Below are 18,721 nucleotides of genomic sequence, written 5' to 3'. Positions count from 1 at the left end.
ATTACTGTAACTACTGGTGAAATTGGAGGGGTAGCTAAGTGGGCTTGACTCACAGGGTGTTTGAGAGATGATTAATTGAAGGTAACACCCCTACAGGCAAAACAGACAAGCAAGTAACAAGGATGTTTCTTAACATCTGTAAGCAAAGAATGCAAGCATGAAAAAGCAGGAGATTGAGGATATTGGCCCCAATGAAATATCACAGATGCTCACTTAGCCTCCAAACTGAGGGGATTTTTATATAAGGAACCTACAGATGGAAGGGGTGGATGAGACTCTAGAAGGACTCTGTTATACAACGGCACAGATGTACTGTCATGAATCCTCAAGATTGTCCCCAAATGGGCTATGGCCATTTACTAGGATGACTATACATTGTCAAAAGAAACATGTGTGGGCAGGGACTTAGCTCAGTGGTGCCACACCTGCCTCATAAGCGCAAGGTCCTGAGTTCAATCCCCAGTACCGAAAAAAAAGAAAACATGCAGACATTTCTAGGATTCTTGCCCTAGGGCAGTGATAGTGAAACTTTTAGAGACTGAGTGACAAAACTGTAACCCAAACCCACTTATTTATCACAAAGTGCCAACACTGCCCCTATGTGCACTGTTATCCCATGCTCATCTGCTTGGGCAATGCTGGGGAGACTTGGCTCATGTGCGTGTCAACAGAGAGGGCCCTGTGTGCCTTCTGCAGCACACATGCCATAGGTTTACCACAACTGGTTTAGGGTCAGAACTGACATTAGCACCTAGTCATCATTCTAGCAGCCAGGCCTGAATAGAGATGTGCAGCACAAAGGGTAAACTGTGCTCCTTGTGAAAATGCACCACTTGGATTTCTTGCCAAGGTCTCAGCTATGCTCTCTCAGTCCAAGGACATTTTCATACTAAAGGAACATCTCCCACAGGTTGTTTTCAACACAATGACTGAGTGAAGCAAGTCTACTGAAGCAGGCTTGTTCCTATGAGGTAGGAAATTCTTTCAGTGCGAAAATGGCTTGTTCTTCATCTGCTGACTTTAAACTTGACAGCACAAGAATCTTCTCTCCTCTCCTCTCTTCTTCTCTATCTTGTGCTCTCTCTCTCTCTCTCTCCCCCCATCTAAAAGAATTTACTATGAATAACTGACTCATGAATCTGCATGAGTCCCATGAAGTCCCATGAAGGCTGGAGAATCAGTGATGATGTCCAATCCAAGGGCAAAAGCTAGATCTCAATGAGTCAGGCGGAGAAAGAATTCACCTACACTGGGAACCACAACCTGCTTTACTCAGTTCATCAATTCAAATGCTATCTCTTCTAGAAACATCCTCATGGAAATTCAGTCAGGTGCCTGGACATCCTGAGACATAGTCAAATTGACACACATGAAGTGAACTATTAAAACTTCATAAGAGGCAGAGAGGTGTAGTCTGAAGACTCTCTACCTCCTCTGGCTTCCTCTCTATTTCATCCTTTACAGCTATCCCCCCAAATGAGCCTGTCTCTTTGTATGGGCTGCTTGGAGGACTAGAACAAATTTGGAATTTGGGTTCTGGCAGGTAGTTACTTATGAGCTTTACATTACTCAGGCTTATTTATAAGATTTTTTGGGGGGAAGGGAAGGTGCAGATTTTAGTCAGGTCAGTTTAGCTCTACTGATATTACATATAACCATACAACCTTTCAGGGATCTTTAGTGAATGCCTGGAGTATTTAGGTTTTTCCACTATGGCCGAATGGAATGAAATGTTTCCCATTCTTACGCTAGCTTTTATTTATTTTTTCAGTGCTGAGGACCAAATCCAGGCTTTTTATTTTATGAGAGAAGGTCTTACTAAGTTGCCTAGGCTAGCCTTGAACTTTTGATTATTCTGCCTCAGTCCTTCAAGTAACCAGGATTGCAGGTATGTACCCCTATATGGTTCTTGTTAGCTTTTTTAGTTTAGTGTTCAGCAATGGACACAAAGGAATCACTGTGTGATTTTACGGAATTTTTTTCTCCGCATAACTTCCTCATTGATAGTCTGCTCTGAAACTTCAAGGCATTCCAGTTTCAAATCTAGTCTTTGTCTCAAGTCAGCAAGACTGCTCTGCTCTTTTCCCCTCTGCAGAGAAATATTGTGCTTACCTGCTGAAGGTAAGACCACTGTAGTCTCACCTTGCTTCCCTATCCAAGTGATCTGTCCTTTGCTACCAGGTTTCTAGTGTCTGAAAAGGTGCTCAAACTATTACTTTCCCTTCTTTCTGAAACACTGACAGTCACCCTTTTCATAAAAGTTCTAATACGTATTTTTAGAGCTGTAAGTTTCCCATAAATACTCACTTTCACAGTCAATTGGGAAAGTTCTGGTATTTTTTTTTTCATTAGAACTCATTTCAAAGTATTTTCTAAATCTAACGTGATTCATTATTTGTCTCATTGATCATTAGGTGTATGCTCCTTAAATTATGGGAATTTGGGAAATTTTTTGTTACCTTTATGTAATCCTAGTTTAATTCACACAAAATATTATTTTAATCTCTTAAAATATTCAGATTCCACTTATGACTTAGCCTAAGGCAAGTTTTGCTAAATATTCTTGGGTACACCTTCAAAGAATACAAATTCTGAAGTTTTGGGATGTAATATTTTATATTGTCTTATTTATATGTATATAGTGACAATACATAGCATTTAGGAGGAATTTAAAAGGTACTGGGATGAATGATTCAAAAGCTTTATCCTATTAATAGAAATTCCTGACCAAGTAAGAGGATGATGATGATATGGCTATTTCTGGTAAGATGATCTTCACAGAAGAATGCCAAGTTAAATCAGTTTTCCCATATTCCAAGCAATATTAATGCCAACCCTTGTGATGGAAATTATCTCAATAGTTTCTTGTGTTTCTATCAGTTTCTCTTCATTAGTTACAATGATTGTATCATGAGTGCTACATGTTAGTAGAAAACAGTACCTTGGGAAAAGTTAATGACATTGATCATGAAGGTCATGGAAGAAACAAGAAATGGTTAATTTTATTTTTCATTTTTCTCCAAAAAATTTACAACTGTTTCTGAAACTGCATGAGATCAGAAGACATCTAATATCTCTTCTCAATGGTGAAGAATCATTTTTTAAATTTTCCAGGTTCCACTGTCACATTCTCTTTCTTACAAACATGACTCAAGATTAAAACTGCCATAAACACACAACTTCTAACATATTAACATTCTTATTTCACCCTTTTGTCAACCTTATCATACACACTGACTTCTGATTACAGAAAGAAGCGAGCGAGCAGGCAGATTTAGACAGGTCTAACAGCAAGTTATATGGATTTATGTCTCTTGAGTACTGTCTCATGTTTTCAACATATGATTGTAGCCATAGGTCTGGTAAACAGTTCTAGAAGGTTTACCCTGATCTGTGCTGAGACTGCCTAACTGTAGCATGTACCAAGAACCCAGCCTCCTATCCCAAAGCTTCTCTAATGCAGCAATGTATGCTGCCATAGTCCTACAAACATTGTCTTGAGGCCCAGAGGGGTAGGGGAGTTAAAACCCCGTGGGACCAGCTTTAACAGAGAACAAATGTTCTGACAGAGAAGTATTTCTGCTTTTTATCCCACTGGCAGAAGAACACTGAAACAAAATTTAGTAAGAATCTTAGGATGTTTCTGTATTATGTAACCATTAACAGGAATGGACTGTAGAGAACACTACCTTATTTGGCTTGGGTCTTCTTTCCTCCTTCTCCCTATTCACTCCTCTATCTTTCATTCCTGCTCCCTGGGATCAGATTTCCCAAAAGAATGTGTCTATATTTGTCATAGGCTCTGCTTTCAAGAATAACCTAGATTAAAACAGTAGGTAAGTAGGTCGTTGGTAGATTATATAATGCAGGAATATAATTTTCTTTTACTCTGTATGAATGCAACAAAGAAACACTGATTCAGGTGGCAGCATGGTTGGTGATTTCCATCTTTTTCATTTTTGAAAGCTCATCGTCCATTCTGAGCCTGACCACCTAAAGAAAAAAAAGGTGGTACAAATTAGCATATAAAGGAGTAAGCAAATTTCTCTGTGATGATGGTTAAGAATTTGTTTGGTATGAGGGGGTCCTCAGCAAGTCGAATGGATATACGAATGTAATATGGAAAAGGCCTCAGTCTACTTAAATAAAGTTTTTTGTTGCTTTGGAAATAAACATATAACATTTCTTATGCTCTTTGCTAAAAAAGGTGGATCTTTTTTAATAATCATTTTTCCTAAAAAGTTTGAACATACTTTAAAAATGGATGCTGTATAGGAATAGTGACAGGGATTTCTTCAGTCATGAAAAAATGGAGAAATGCTCTAAAAAATATAAGGAGTTACTATTAGGAATAAATTAAGGTTGCTTTAGGCTAACCTTGAGTAAAATGTTAACAATTATAATTATTTACTCATTTGAGGTTCTCTCTAAGAGAACAAAATTAATTAAAATCTCTCCCTTATGGAACCTACATTCTACTGGAACAGAAAGTGAGACAGTAAGCAAATTACATAATTTAAATTCACTGTATTTAAAGTATGGACTATACATAAAAGCAAAGTGAGAATGGTGTTATGAACTGAATTATATTTCATCAAAAAAATCCTCATGTTAAAGTCCTAACCTCTCAGTTCTCCATAATGTAAGAACATTTGGACATAAGGCTTTTAAGGAGGTGGTTATGTTAAAATGAGTCCCTCAAGGCAGCTTCTAATCTAAAGAAGCTAGCACCAGTATACTTACAGGAGGATATTTGGACAAAGAAACATCAGGAGTGCTCAAGCAGAGGGGAGAAACCACAAGAGGACATAGTCAGAGGTGGCCAACTGTAAACCTAGGGCAAAAGCCTCAGAAGAAACCAACTGAAACAATGATCTTAGAGCCTCCACAACTGAAAAAAGAAATTTTTGCTGTTTAAGCCACTAAGTCAGTGTATTAATTATAGTGACCTGGCAAACTACTACTTATGAGGAGTATACAAGCTTTGTGCTTTATCTACAGGTGTCACTGAGAAAATGACATTTGAATGAAGAGCTGAGGACAAGAAATGAAACAGCCGTAGGATGTTTGTAGGAAGAACACTCTGGAAGAAGGAAAAGCAATCCCTAGAGCCTTGAGTTGGAGAGGCCAATGTGGTTTGCTAAACAGGAGCATGAGAAGAGGAGTTTAGAAAGGGCCTGCATAAGGAGGTGGTGGTAGTCATGTGAGAGAAAGATTCTCAATACATGGGGGGCCACATTGCATACCCAGGGGTGTTTTGAAAAACGATGAGGACATTTTGACATTATCAAGATTGAGGTGGTGCTATTGGCCTTTTTTAGTGATAGACAGTATTCATATTACAAGCATAACTGTGCTCAGGACAGTTCCATCAGACAAGGTATTTTTCTATTGACTGTGTATCTTCAAGATGCCCTATGGCTCATTCACATAGATGCAAAACTTTGTAATTATTTATGGTAACTTCTATATTCCACTTATGACAAACCAGGTGATCAGTATCAATTCTCCATTGAAGATAAGGAATGATTCTGGATAAAATATATTTGATCAAATTGGAAAGATTTGTTAATATTTTTGTGCCTCATAATCTTTCTCTCTTTGCCTTCTGGAAGTCTAATTCCATGTGCATTAGCCTGGCTAATCATACTTCACAAGTTATTGATGTTCTTATTATTTTAAAAAAATTCTGTTTCTCTGAATACTTCAAATTTAGATGATTTGTACTGATCTATCTTCAAGTTTACTGGTCATCTCTCCTATGTGTACAATCTACTGATAATCTCATCAAATGATTTAGGTTATTATATTTTTTCACCTCTAGGATTTCCTTTTCTAAAATATTATTTGTATTTCTCTTGAAATTCTCTACTTCTTCATCTATTATATCTCCTGTCGGCAAAATCATCACTACATTTGTCAAGGTTATTTTACATTCCTTATCTGCTAATACCAACATCTTCAGGTCAGTTCCTTTCAATTTATGACAAGTGGATAGTGTCGTAAAGGTAATACTGTAAAGCAGTGAGAAAGGATTATTTTTTTAAAGAAAGATTCAGGTCAACTGGTTAGTTAAATAAAAAAATCCTTTCTACATATCATACTGCAAAAATCAACTCTTAAGTGGTTAGCAGATTGAAAACATTCAGAGGAAAATAAGTTTTCAAATGGTAACACAGGAGAATGTTCTAGTGACCTTAGGGGTAAGCAACAATTTCTTACAGGTCAGCCAAAGCATGAACCATTGAAAAAGTTTTAAAATTTACATTTATCAAAACGTAATACTGAGATAGTTAAAATGCAAACCACAGATCAGGGAAATAATGTAGTTGTAGTACTCATCTAAAATATATAAATCCAGTACAAAATGACAAACAATGTAATAGAAATACCTAAAAGGCCCATTACTAAAGATGCTATCCTTGAGGAAAATGACCGTAAGAAAGATGCTTTTTATCAACAGTCAGCATGGAAGTATAAGTCAGGACCATTCAACCACTGAATGCTGGTGAAGACATGGAGCAGTGAGAACTCATACCACAAGCCAGTGGCACTGTAAATCTGAAAGACTACCTGGTACTATAAACACAACTGATACATAAGCATACTCTGTACCTGAGACATTCCTTTCAGAAATCAATGTCAAAAGAAATATGTATCCATGTGAACAAACAGATATATAGCATATGTTCACATGAGCATTTTTTGTAATAACCCAAACTTAGAAATAGTCTGAATGTCCATTATCAGTATGAGGGACCAAGTACAAAAGACTTCCCAAGTGTATGATTCAATCTTTGCAAAATACTTCAAAGAGCTCTTTATAGAAAAAAAGATTAGTGGTTGCTTAGGACTGAAAAAATAGGAAGGTGGTATTGGATGTGAAAGTTTAAGGGGATGGAGTTGCTTTTTAAGTGAAGAAAATGTTCTAAATTTGACTGTGATAATGGCTACAAATATCTGTAAATATACTAACAAAATTGAATTGTATAGATTAAGTGGATGAATTGTATGATATATAAGTTATATCTCAACACTGTTATTAAGAAAAACAGCAGTATAAATGATAAATTGTATGTACTCAATGCCATACAGCAAATAATAAAATAAAAAGACCTATTTCATGCAACGACATGCATGAACTCAAAAATGCAGAGTGAAAGAAACCAAATACTATAGAATAGTCACTGAATAATTCATTGATCTTTAAGGACAAAACTCACCTATGTATCTAAGGATAAAATTGTGGCTATATTTCAGAAGTTGTATCTACCTGGGTAGGAAGATGAAGGGTGCTTACAAAAGTTTATTTCTTTATTCAAATTGTGGCTGCAAGTCTGTGTTAGATCAAAACGTTACTGAACTATATTTATAATGTGTGTATTTTCCTCTGTGCTGTACTTCAACAAAAGTTTAAAGGAGTATTTTTTTTAAATCTCGTGGTTTAGTAAGTTGTTCTATCAATATGCACTGAAAAACAGGACTCAATACATAAAGTTACTGTATATGTGGGTTTGGATTATGGAGAATTCCTCTTTTCTTCTATATACTGTTCAGTATTTTCCAAACTACCACAGTGAACATATATTAATTTATCATTAGAAAACAAGTGATCAAAATACAATAGCCTGAGATAGCTTATACTACTTTTACTCAAATTTATTCAATTTAGGGACTTTCGCTTTCGTTCCTAGGTGAGAAGTAACTGCCGTTTTAGAGTACAGGAGGGTGCCCTGGCCGCAGTTCTGGAGGTTTTGGGGTCGCCTGAATGACGACCAGGACTCACTCCGGCAACCAGTCCCTGGGAGGGGCAGAGGGGCAGATGTTGGATCCAAGAGAAGCCCGCGCACACCTGGGGGCGGGAGGGGGTGTCGTGGCCCGCACCGAAGCTGGGTCCTGCTCGAGGGGACACCTAGCAAGCTCGAGGGGCTCAGAGGCTCCCGTCCCCGTGCTGGGCACAGGGAATATCCGCCTCAGGCACTGCCCTCGGCACGCGTCCGCAAGGCCGGCAGCTAAGAGCGTTCTTTCTGATTTTACAAGCTTGCAGGAACCAACGGAGACGAGTGTGTTAACAGGGGCGGTTCCTGGCCTGCAAAACCTAAACTAACTGTTAACTGGCTCTACACAGAAAAAAGTTTTCCAATTCCTTAATTACAGACTCTACACTGAAAAACCTTGAAGTATTTAAACATTTTACCTGAATCTGCGCTTCCCGGTAAGCCGGTATGGAGCGAGTGTGCCCGGCAACACCTGTCCCACGCGAGGCAGACACGACCGGGCTCCTTGCACCCAGAAGTCAGAATCCACTCAGGAGCGAGGAGTTCAGCTTCACCTCAGGAACCAAGACGGGAAGGGGGGACGGCCAGGCTCCTCCGGCCGGGAATCGAAAGCGGTAAGGATGCTCACCGCAGCACTCAAGGACCGCGAAGGAGAGGGGCTCGGGTCTTCCAACTGACACAGCATCGCTGCCCTTCCTGAGAAGTGAGCTGAGTTCCTCCCCTCCTCCGCCGGCAGCTGCGCGCCTCAACCTGGCGCGCCCGTAGGTCAGGAACTTTGCGAGAAGGGCGTGGGTGCAGCCTCAGCTCTGCGCACGCGCCAGAGCCACCTACAGACCCCTCCCACCTCGAGGCCCCACCCACCGCGCGGGATCCTCCCACCGTTCAGGCTCCACCCTCTGCGCCCAGAGGGAAGAGCGACTGGCTGGCAGGTTGCCAGAAGGCCCAAGGTCTCGCGCGGTGCTTGGGGGGATAGTCCTGAACATTTTCATCCTTCACCGTTAAATATTTAAACAAATATTGCTGATATTTGACCTGTGGAAAATAATTTAAAATGATTCAGCCTCGTATCTCGGTTTGTACGTATCCTCTAAGAATCGGAGACTTTCCTACATTAATGTTTCTCATCCACCAGGCTATTGATATTTTGGACAGAAAGGTTTGGACTGTGTGTGCAGGCATGTGCTGTGCTTAAAAATCGCTTTAAAAAAAAAAGGTAGCATCCCTGGCCTCTCCCGGTTAGATGCCAATAGGGTTTCCTCCTCTAATTCTGACTGCCAAAAATGTAGCCACGATCTGCCAAGTAGATTTGTGGAAGGGGGCAGAGTCGCCCCTACTGACTCCTGTCCTATAGATTCACGATCAGGAAGGAAACATTACTCCATTAATGTAACCTAATATAGAGTTCATACATTTTAATTTCCTCAATTGTTCCCAAATATCTTTGGATTTTTTTCCTTAGTAAAATATAAATCCTCAGATTTTTTGTTTGTTGTTTTTCTGGAATTGATATTTTTTAAAAGTCTAGGGCCTAGGATTTAGCTCAGTGGTTTCACCGCCTGCCTCGAAAGGGCAAGGTCCCGAGTTTGATCCCCAGTACCAAAAAAAAAAAAAAGTCTAGACTATTCTGTCATATCAAGTTTTACCTTTTTTCAAATGACCACTTAGTTGTCCTAACAGCATTTAATTTTAAAAAGCCTCCCCCACCCCCTTGATTTGAGTCATTACTTTTATCATACAGGTGAATTTCCACATTGTACTTGGGTCAATATTTTATATTCTTCCCATTGATTATTCTACTCATTTGCAAAATTTATACTGTTTTAATTATAGAGATTATAGTGATTTCAATATCTCGTAAGGTTAGGCCTACTTCTTTGCTAATATTGTTGCTTCTGTTTTGTATTCTTATTTTTTACTGCTTAAACTGTGAAGTCTAACTCCATAAAATAGTTTTTAAAAAACTAGCATCAATCTATGATGTTGGATTTTTTTCTGTTAAAAGAGCAGGGTTTATTTTTCCTTTTATTCAAGTAGATCCAGCTTTGTGTCTTTCAGAAAAACATTAAAGTTTTTCTTATATAGGTTTTTCACATTTCTTGTAAAATTTACTTCCACGGCATTTCTGTTTTATAATTGTAGTATAAATGGGGGTAATTTCTTCTATTTTTCCCTATAATTGCTTATTGCCTAAAAAATAATACATTGATTTTTACATGCAATTTTATATCTTATTTAATCACCTATTGATTCTAGTTTTCCATTAATTCTATTTGCATCTCTATTTACAGTTTTATGTAATTGTAGTCATTACTCATTTTGAAGCTCAAATTACTCATCTTTGGCCATGTTTAAATCTTCTGCTTATTTGATACAACCTCGAATGTCTTCATCACGTCTTTGCTTTCTGACATGCTAGACTCCCAGTCTCATGGCTTTCAGTGAAAGTGATATTTGGAGACTACAATCTATGCACTTAAGGATGTTCGTGGTTAAATGATTTGCCATTCTCAGCCTTTTCAATACAAGATCTAGAAAATATGTATGTTTTAAAAGAAAAGGAAAATAAAGCATAAATTTGTGATCCTGTTCAAGTTCTAATGAAAGATTGCAGGATTTTTAACTTATTTGATTTAATGTTTAATGATTTAATCTCTCATCCTGAAGACCGTGGCTCCTGATGATGTTAGCATGATTATTCATTTACTTTTCCTCATTATATTAGAACTAATATAAGAAGGCTAGTGCAGTCTAATCTAACTAGGTTTGTATCATCTTTTCAAATTTATGTTGCTTATTTGAGGGCTATAAGTGCTACTGAGGAAAATAAAGGAGGATTAGGAAATGCTAGGTGGAATATTCCATTTTAAATAGGAGGTCAGAGAAGGACTCACTCAGAAGATGATTTTTGCACAAACGCTTGAAGAAGGTGAAGGAATGAATCCTTTGGATAAATGAGGTAAGGTTGTTCCTGACAGAGAAAAAAAATTGGTCAAAGGCTCTGAAGCAGGAAACCATCAGTGTGTTGTCAAGAACAGCGAGGGTGGGATGACTAGAGTGAAGTAGGCAGGGACAAAGGAGAGAAGCCCAGGGCTGGGAAGCCAGGACCAAGGAAGAGAGCCATCTCCCTAAGCAAGACTATCTGCTTCAAGAAGAATTTGGGAGTCAGATGTTGAAATACTATTCCTGCTACCGTACCACAGTAATAATTTAATAATGATGGGAATACATTAATAATCCTGGAAGAACCTGCTTAGGTAGGCAAGGAGGGCGGACTTTTGGGAATTTTATTTTGGGATGCCCAGTAGTTCCATATTTTCTGACTTTGAACTTTGGAGTACTTTAACACCTTTGAAAACGATCCCTTTGCAATGATCTTTGAATCTATTCTTGAAAATCTGATATCTCAGTTTGTTCTTTTTATTCTATCAGATATAAATAACAATGATAATTTTTGGCTATTTTTCTGAATCTCTGTTTACATGTGAAGAATTTTATTGCGACATACATATTAATGAAATGTATCCTGACTAATGTTTAAAATGCATAACACATTAAGCTGCTATATTCAGAAGCTTGGGAAAAATCCAAAAAATTATAAAACTTTTTTGAATTCTTTTAAAAAATCAAGTATTTGCCAATAAAATATTTTTTTCTTTTATAAAAGATATCTGTGTTTTAACAGAAAACCGTGTGGCAGAGAAAGTAGAATGAAATGGGTGAGGGTGTGTGAGGGGTGAATAGGGATGAATTCAATCTGTAATCCAGAAAAACTGTGTTCTGGATAGGAACAGATGAAGGACAAACTTTGTGTCTGCATGTAGGATTACTTCTTATCATTATGGTTCATTCGGAAGCATTTCAATTTTTCTCTTTACTTTTTCCTCTTTTTCCCCCTTCACCTTCTTTTTCATAAGCCAAGCTGTCACAGCAACACACTGTCTAAGTCACAACTCATAGAACACTGAACGGTACATTGTAAAGTAGGACACAAAACAAAAGACTTCATCTGAGAGAGCTGAGATCATTGTACGGCCATACACAGCCCTAATAAACAGCAATTGTGTTTCTCGGGGACAGTGCCTACAATTCTTGGTGCGCTATTGCCCCCTGGTGTTCACATGGGCGTACTGACTATAGAAATTAAGGCTTTCCTCTCATTGCACATTAGTACAAGGAGTTCAAAGATTTAAAAAGAGTAATTTAAGGAATTGCTTTATAGAAATAATTCTGAGTATTGTATGAATTAAAAAATTTGCTATTCCTATTCCCTGGTACGTCAAAAAGAAATCTGATTCCGTTTTCTGGCTATTGAATCCAGTTTCCCTTTAAAATTTTTGAGGGAGCTGCACAAAAGACAATTGAGGTAGAGGTAAGTTGGTAAAGGCAGAACAAAGAATAGAGAGAAAAAAGATGGAACGCAAAATGTACAAAAGGAAGAGAAAATGAATAGTTTACATGCAATGAGGATAAAGCAGCTCAGCCCTGAATAGATGGTATGCGTTCGCAAGGAGCTTGGCAGATACTGGCTTCACTGAAGGGAGCCTTCCGCTCTGCAGCCTTTTTTCTGGGACTGATCATGGAAACTTCTCAGAAAGATTAGGGTATGGCTGGGAGCTTTGGACGCAGCACAGAAAGCACAGCCTGCGGAGCTGACAGAGGATTTCCTGGACAGTCTGCAGAGCTTACAGAGGTCGGGCTGTCTCCAGGAGGTTTGTGCCCAGCCGTGCACACGCGCGCTTGAGCTGAGAGGCATGCTGTGTGTTCTAGGCTTCAGGCCCTGAGACTCACAGCTGTAGTTTCTGCACACCAGGGCTACCAGAGGCTTTAACAATGGAGATAATTAGAGGACCTCACAGTTGCTCATCCTTGCAAAGCCACATGGGTACATCTATTTAGCATTTAGAAAAATATTCCACTTGACCGAAAAAACAGTGCTAGGAAAATGCTGAAAACATATCATTAAATAGCCCTGATAGACAAATAATTTTATTTCAAGCTGATCCATATGAGATTTGTGTTTAAATGGCATCTTCCCTCAATAATAATTGCCTTAGGCTTCTGGGTATTCAAAAGTATTTTGTATTCATGAAGCTTCTTTTATAATTGATGTGGATATTGGCTTATAGCCCAACTCTAATTTGTAAGCCAGAAATTTCATTTATTTATTCATTTCACAATTACATATTTACTGAGAGCAAGATCTGATGGTAGGGGTTGATTTTAAGTTAATTTTAAAGCTTACTTATATTATTGTGAGCTCTGTTTGCTTAAATTCCAAGAACTCCGGTGTGCAGAACAGATCAGGGCCCCATCACATGGGTTTTTCACCCTCTGACAAGATCTCTGTTGTAGAACTTTTGTTTTTCAGTATTACTATCACATCTAATACAAAAAATAAATCACCATGTGCACATGTATTGCTCTTTCTGAGGACATTTTTTTTTTTCCCTTTCCTTGGTTTCCCTGAGTGTTAAGGCCACTTTAAACTCCAAGGATACTTCTAGGACAAGGTAAAATCTTTTCTTTAAAAACCCCTGTTTTATATTCCTTCCAGAATTAGGCTTCATATTGATCTGCAGCATTGTAACACAATAATGAAATCTGATTCAAATTGTTTTTGTAATTAAATCTTCAGATTCAGACTGGGTGTTTGGTTGATATTTATGAGAATATCTATTTTACAGTAATCTTTACAATAGTTTTCAATTTTCCTGGTAGGCAAAATTAGGCTTTGAAGAAAGAGATTGTGTCTAGGATCTGCTGATGATAGGTTCTCTGAGAAATCTTTCATAGGCATCCAGGATGAGATGCTTTCTAAGTTTTCAGTGAGTTTATGTCCATGTAAATATATTTTATGAGTGCTTTGAGTATAAAATAGCACTGAAAGGAGACAGCCTTCAAAATGCAACTGGAAAGTTACAATTCATGTGAAATTCCTGGACATTCTCAGGTAGAGTAGGAACAAGTGGCAGTGCATTGGAGCAGCATTTCTCTGTCCACACTTATATCTCATACAGGATTGCCATTTATTGTTGAGTAGACTGAAAACTGCGAAAAGAAACACATTTAAAGTTCATGTAATTTATATCATAGACATTATAAGTTTGAATATTTATAGAGACAATTTTATGGGAAGGAAAGTTTCTTTTAATAAACTCAGTTTGTTGTAACATGTTTTTATGACAAAAGCAAGTAAGATGTGTTGAGGAATAGGTGGTCTGGTTTTTAAAGTTCAACAAGAGGTCTGTACAGGCTGGTGGTAGCCTGAACTTGGATTACATTACATAATTCCTTTGGCTTTTGATTGAGTCAGCATTTTAATTACTACAACAAATATCCAAGGCAGCTAACTTAATAAAGAGAAAAAGTATATTTATTTCACACAATTTTGGAGGTTGAAAGTCTGAGATTGGGTGGGCCCATTAGTCTGGCCTCTGGTAAGGGGGCTGGGTGCTGGCACATCATTGTGAGCATTCACATTGGAGCAAATGGTCACATCTTCAACTGGAGAAAGCAAGCGAGCCCCTTCGAGAACAATCCCCAGAGAGCTAAGAACCTCTCAAGGACCACCACATCATAAAGACCCACAGAACCTCCCAGTACTACAGCTCTGAAGACCAAGCTTTTCTATGGGCCTTTGGTGCATCTACCCCACAGCAGCCTAAATGTGGAGATATTAATGCCTACCTCACTAAACTGGTTAAGTGTTAGATCTGCCTGGCATTTGGTCAGTACTCAACCAGTACTCTCAAATGAATATGAAAGCACTGAGTGCAATGTCAGTTGAAAAAGATTTCATAAATTGAAGCTCATTGTTGCCTTGAGCAAGGGGATTTTTAGAGGGATTAATAGCATACATGTAAATATGTGCCTTTGAAGGCTGTTGTTTCACATTTTACAGTTAATTTCTGCATAGTACCACCTAAAATGCTCCTAATAAAATGTTTAGGACCCTTTTTATTTTGCTAAGGGCTGAATATTCAGCATAAAGAAAATTATGACTGATCTATTCAAAGGAAAAATTAGTGACTTACAATTGAGCTTCTTTTGGTATCCTAAATACTGTAATCCTAGGTTTGGAAGGGACCATTTATCTAAACCACCATCAGGTACTTTCATTTTCCTTTATTTCTCAGACATATATTGTTCAGTTAATATGTAGTGGGAACTGTGATATGTAGTAGGGCTAGAAATAAATAAAATATGCTTGTTGAGAAGTTAAAAGTCTTTGTATGAACATTTCCAGGAATAATTCACAATTACTCTCTTTACTTTTTTGGACATCTCCCTCATGACCATTCAAAAGTTGTCTTTCAATAACTTTGACTTACTGATTTATCTTTCCTTTGAGGGCACAAGGAAGGCCATGTGATTCTTTATTAGAAAAGTCTTTTTTACATATTAAAGTAATCGAGTTTCTTCCAAAACTTGTATATTTCAAGTTTAATGTCCCTGCATACCTCTGCTGTGCCCCTGAATACCTGCCAGGTCATTTCTACTTATCTCTGATGGTGTGGTTCCCACCAGGGAATCCAGGGCTTCAGGTGCAGAGCAGCCATTATAGAATGGTCACTTCCTGTATGCCAGACACTGTCCTTCAATTATAACCACACTCATCTGATTAATGTGTATTATAAGATGCCTTGTCTGTGCTGTTGAACTTATTTTGCACATATGATCATATAAGATTTTTTCTGGAAAAGGATAAATGGCCTCATAATTCCTTGAGAGGCTCATTAGACACTCTTTCCAATCATCCAAATGGAGACAATAATGAAAGCATATTTTCTAGAACTCTAGCTTATTTTATTATCATTTGGGGGTAATTTGGGCTCAGTTAAGTAAAGCCACCATAATTCATATAATTTCTGACAGCTAAGATGTATGCAACCAAGAAAAAACTTCTATTGCTCTGGATGATACATTTCTCTAAAGTACTATCTCACTAACCACCCCCTCTTTTCATGAGCAAAGAATGTGACAGTAAAAGAGTCACTTTACTTATAACTTTCAGCAGTTATTAAGAAACTTGGTATCTTTTTTGTGTTTTTTTCTTTTTGGTTTTCAAAGGCCTGAAGCTCTTTTTGAATCGGGTGCATTCTGAACCAGTATTTGAGACTAGTAGCCTCAGCTAGGGCTATTAGCTAGGGCTACTAGGGCTTCTAGAATACTAGAAGAAGCCAATTGTGACTCAGTTTATAGGTGTGTACATTGCTTTGCTTTACTTCTGATAGTAGAAGAAAACGGCAAAGATGGATGAGATGTAGTAATGCACTGGAAGATGGAGACAGGGAAAAGATTTCTGCCTAAGTAAAGTGTAAGCAGAAGGGGAGAGGGTTCATTAGTGCTTTATGGCTACCATAACAAATTACCTCAAACATTGTGGCTTAAAACAGCAGAAGTTTGTTCCTTCAAGAAGGCCAGAAATCCAAAATCAAGATGTGAGCTGAGCCCTGCTCCCTCTAAAGGCTCCAGAGAAATGTCTTTCTTTGTCTTTTTCTAGCTTTAGTGGTTCATGACAATCTTTGTCGTGCTTTGCCTAAAACATACAGCACTCCAATTTCTGCTTTCGTCTGCATGTGGCCTTCTTACCTGTATATTTCTGTGTCCAAATCACCATCTCTCTCCCTTTTCTTATAAAGACACTAGTCACTGGATTGGGGCCTAATCTAATCCACCATTTGTCTCTAGAACTTGGGTTTGCAACATCATCTTAACTTTCATATTTCCAAAGAAAGTTACAATTTTAGAGACTTAGTCTGAGGAAGCCATCTTGAACACTGGTCCCCTGGTCTCAACCAACAGCTGGCCCTGCATGCATTAGGGATGAGCCACCAAGCTGGGCCTTCTGAACACCTGATCTACAAAATTATGAGTGGAAGCAAATGGTTGTTTTAAGTCACTAAGTATTGGGTTTTCCATGCCACAATACATTACCCAAAATATCACCAAGTCTTGCCAGTATTATAAGAACTCATAGTTTCTTGAGAAACACCAAGTTCCACTCTACTGATTGAGTTTTGATAGAGTTGAATGTGTTCAATACTTGAATATGTTTGATAGCCAGTTTGGGTGAAAGGATGATGAAAGTGAGAAGAGAGATTATGGTGAGTGACAGTCTAGGAAATAGAATTTTATGCCTTACTTCTTCACAACTCCATAGTCATACAACTTTTACTATTTGATGTTGACCAGAACGAAAAGATATGCATACTCCCAGTTCAAGTTTTACAGAAACAAGATCCATGTTTGCTTTGATCTGTGGTATGAAGAGGGATGTGGAATTCCCATTTCAAAGCAAATAGTCTGAATTCTGATACTAAATGAATAAAAATTTCCTTGAATCTTATTAACCCTTATGTGGGAAGGAGGAGACTCAATATAGCTGTTTTTTTCTTGGCTTGGTCTAAATGTGTCGGGCTTCAAATTAAAACTTTACGAAGGGCCCGCGCCACGCCAGAGCTCGCGCACTCAGCAGGTTGGGCTGCAGGTGCGGCAGCTGTGGATGCGGCAGCTGTGGATGGAGCCCAGGCGCTGCGTGCTGAAGGTCCCAGGCGGGTCGGTGGCTTCGGCTCTGCCACATTCTGTCTCTCTCTCCTCAGCCTCGGTGTCGGGTGCTGAGGAAAGGAACGGCGCTAGCCTTGGGAACCCCGAGCACCCCTTGGTTTCCTCGGACACCGCCCTCCTTTCCTTCCCACCCGCGGGCCTAGCTCGGAGCCAGGCGACTCTGCGGGGAGCCGGGGCGACAGCTGCCTGTCTGTGGAGAGCCCTGCTGCCCGCCAGCCTCGCTCCTCCGTCCATCCTGCAGGGCCGAGAAAGCTCGGCGCCCTCCCTTCCTTTCGCCCTCCTCATCAGCGGGTGGGAACGCGGCGGTCCGGGAAGTCTCTGGGCTGAGTCGGTGGCAGCTCCTCCCGCTTCAGGCTTCATGTCCGCGGGCGGAGACTTCGGGAATCCGCGGAGGAAATTTAAACTGGTGTTCCCGGGGGAGCAGAGCGTTGGAAAAACGTCCTTGATCACCAGATTCATATATGACAGTTTTGACAACACCTATCAGGCAACAGTTGGCATTGACTTTTTGTCCATAACAATGTATTTGGAGGATAGGACAGTACGATTGCAATTATGAGATACAGCAGGTTCAAGAGAGGTTCAGGAGCTTGATTCCTAGCTACGTTCGTGACTCCACTATGGCAGTTGTTGTTTATGCTATTACAAATGTTAACTCATTCCAGCAAACTACAAAATGAACTAATAATGTCAGAACAGAAAGAGGAAGTGATGTTATCATCATGCTAGTAGGAAATAAAACAGATCTTGCTGATAAGAGGCAAGTGTCAATTGAGAAAGGAGGGAGAAAAGCCAAAGAGCTGAATGTTGTGTTTATTGAAACCAGTGCAAAAGCAGGCGGCAATGTAAAGCAGCTCTTCCGACGCGAAGCAGCAGCTCTGCCTGGAATGGAAAGCGCGCAGGACAGAAGCAGAGCAGGCATGATTGACCTAAAGCTGGAAAGGCCTCAAGAGCAACCAGTCACCAAAGGAGGCTGTTCAGCCCTGCTCCAGAAGCTCACTGCTTTGACCCTTGTACTCTTTCACTGTCTGCAGTGTGATATTGGCTTGAACCTTTTCCCTTCAGTAATAACATATTGCAATTCATCATTGCTGCCTGTCTCTTGGAGATGATCTATTACCTTCACAAGCACAAAAAAGTCAGTGTCTTCATTATTTATATTTTATAAAAAGCCAAAAGATTCCAGTGATAACTGGAGATTAGATACATTTTTCTTAACATTTTTTCTTTTTTAATGTTATGATAACATACTTTAAAATGATGGAAATGTCACCAGTATGTGTGGCTTGGTTAAGGAGCAGTATGTTCACACCTTTTACCTACCTATTTGATCTCTTAGTACTTCTCTCACTTCTTCCTTACCCTTCTCATTTCCT

General features: G+C 39.0%; 1 long non-coding RNA gene and 1 pseudogene across 1 annotated transcript; one reads left to right on the top strand and one right to left on the bottom strand.

Annotated features, from left to right (window-relative positions):
- Nucleotides 1-2,983: 2,983 nt before the first annotated feature.
- Nucleotides 2,984-8,620, bottom strand: LOC101716658 (uncharacterized). The gene is made up of 2 exons (XR_204788.3): nucleotides 8,198-8,620; nucleotides 2,984-3,993 (listed from the first exon to the last, which is right to left on the bottom strand). It is a non-coding gene; the product is annotated as an uncharacterized LOC101716658 (long non-coding RNA).
- A 9,083-nt stretch (nucleotides 8,621-17,703) lies between these two features.
- Nucleotides 17,704-18,457, top strand: LOC101716877 (ras-related protein Rab-6A pseudogene; annotated as a pseudogene).
- The last annotated feature ends 264 nt before the right edge of the window (nucleotides 18,458-18,721 follow it).

This window comes from Heterocephalus glaber, unplaced genomic scaffold (genome assembly GCF_053883595.1).
Source record: "Heterocephalus glaber isolate CG9 unplaced genomic scaffold, H.glaber_assembly_v1.0 deba00000122, whole genome shotgun sequence".
In the NCBI taxonomy this organism is placed as follows: domain Eukaryota; kingdom Metazoa; phylum Chordata; class Mammalia; order Rodentia; family Bathyergidae; genus Heterocephalus; species Heterocephalus glaber.
This window is presented reverse-complemented; position numbering and strand designations above follow the sequence as displayed.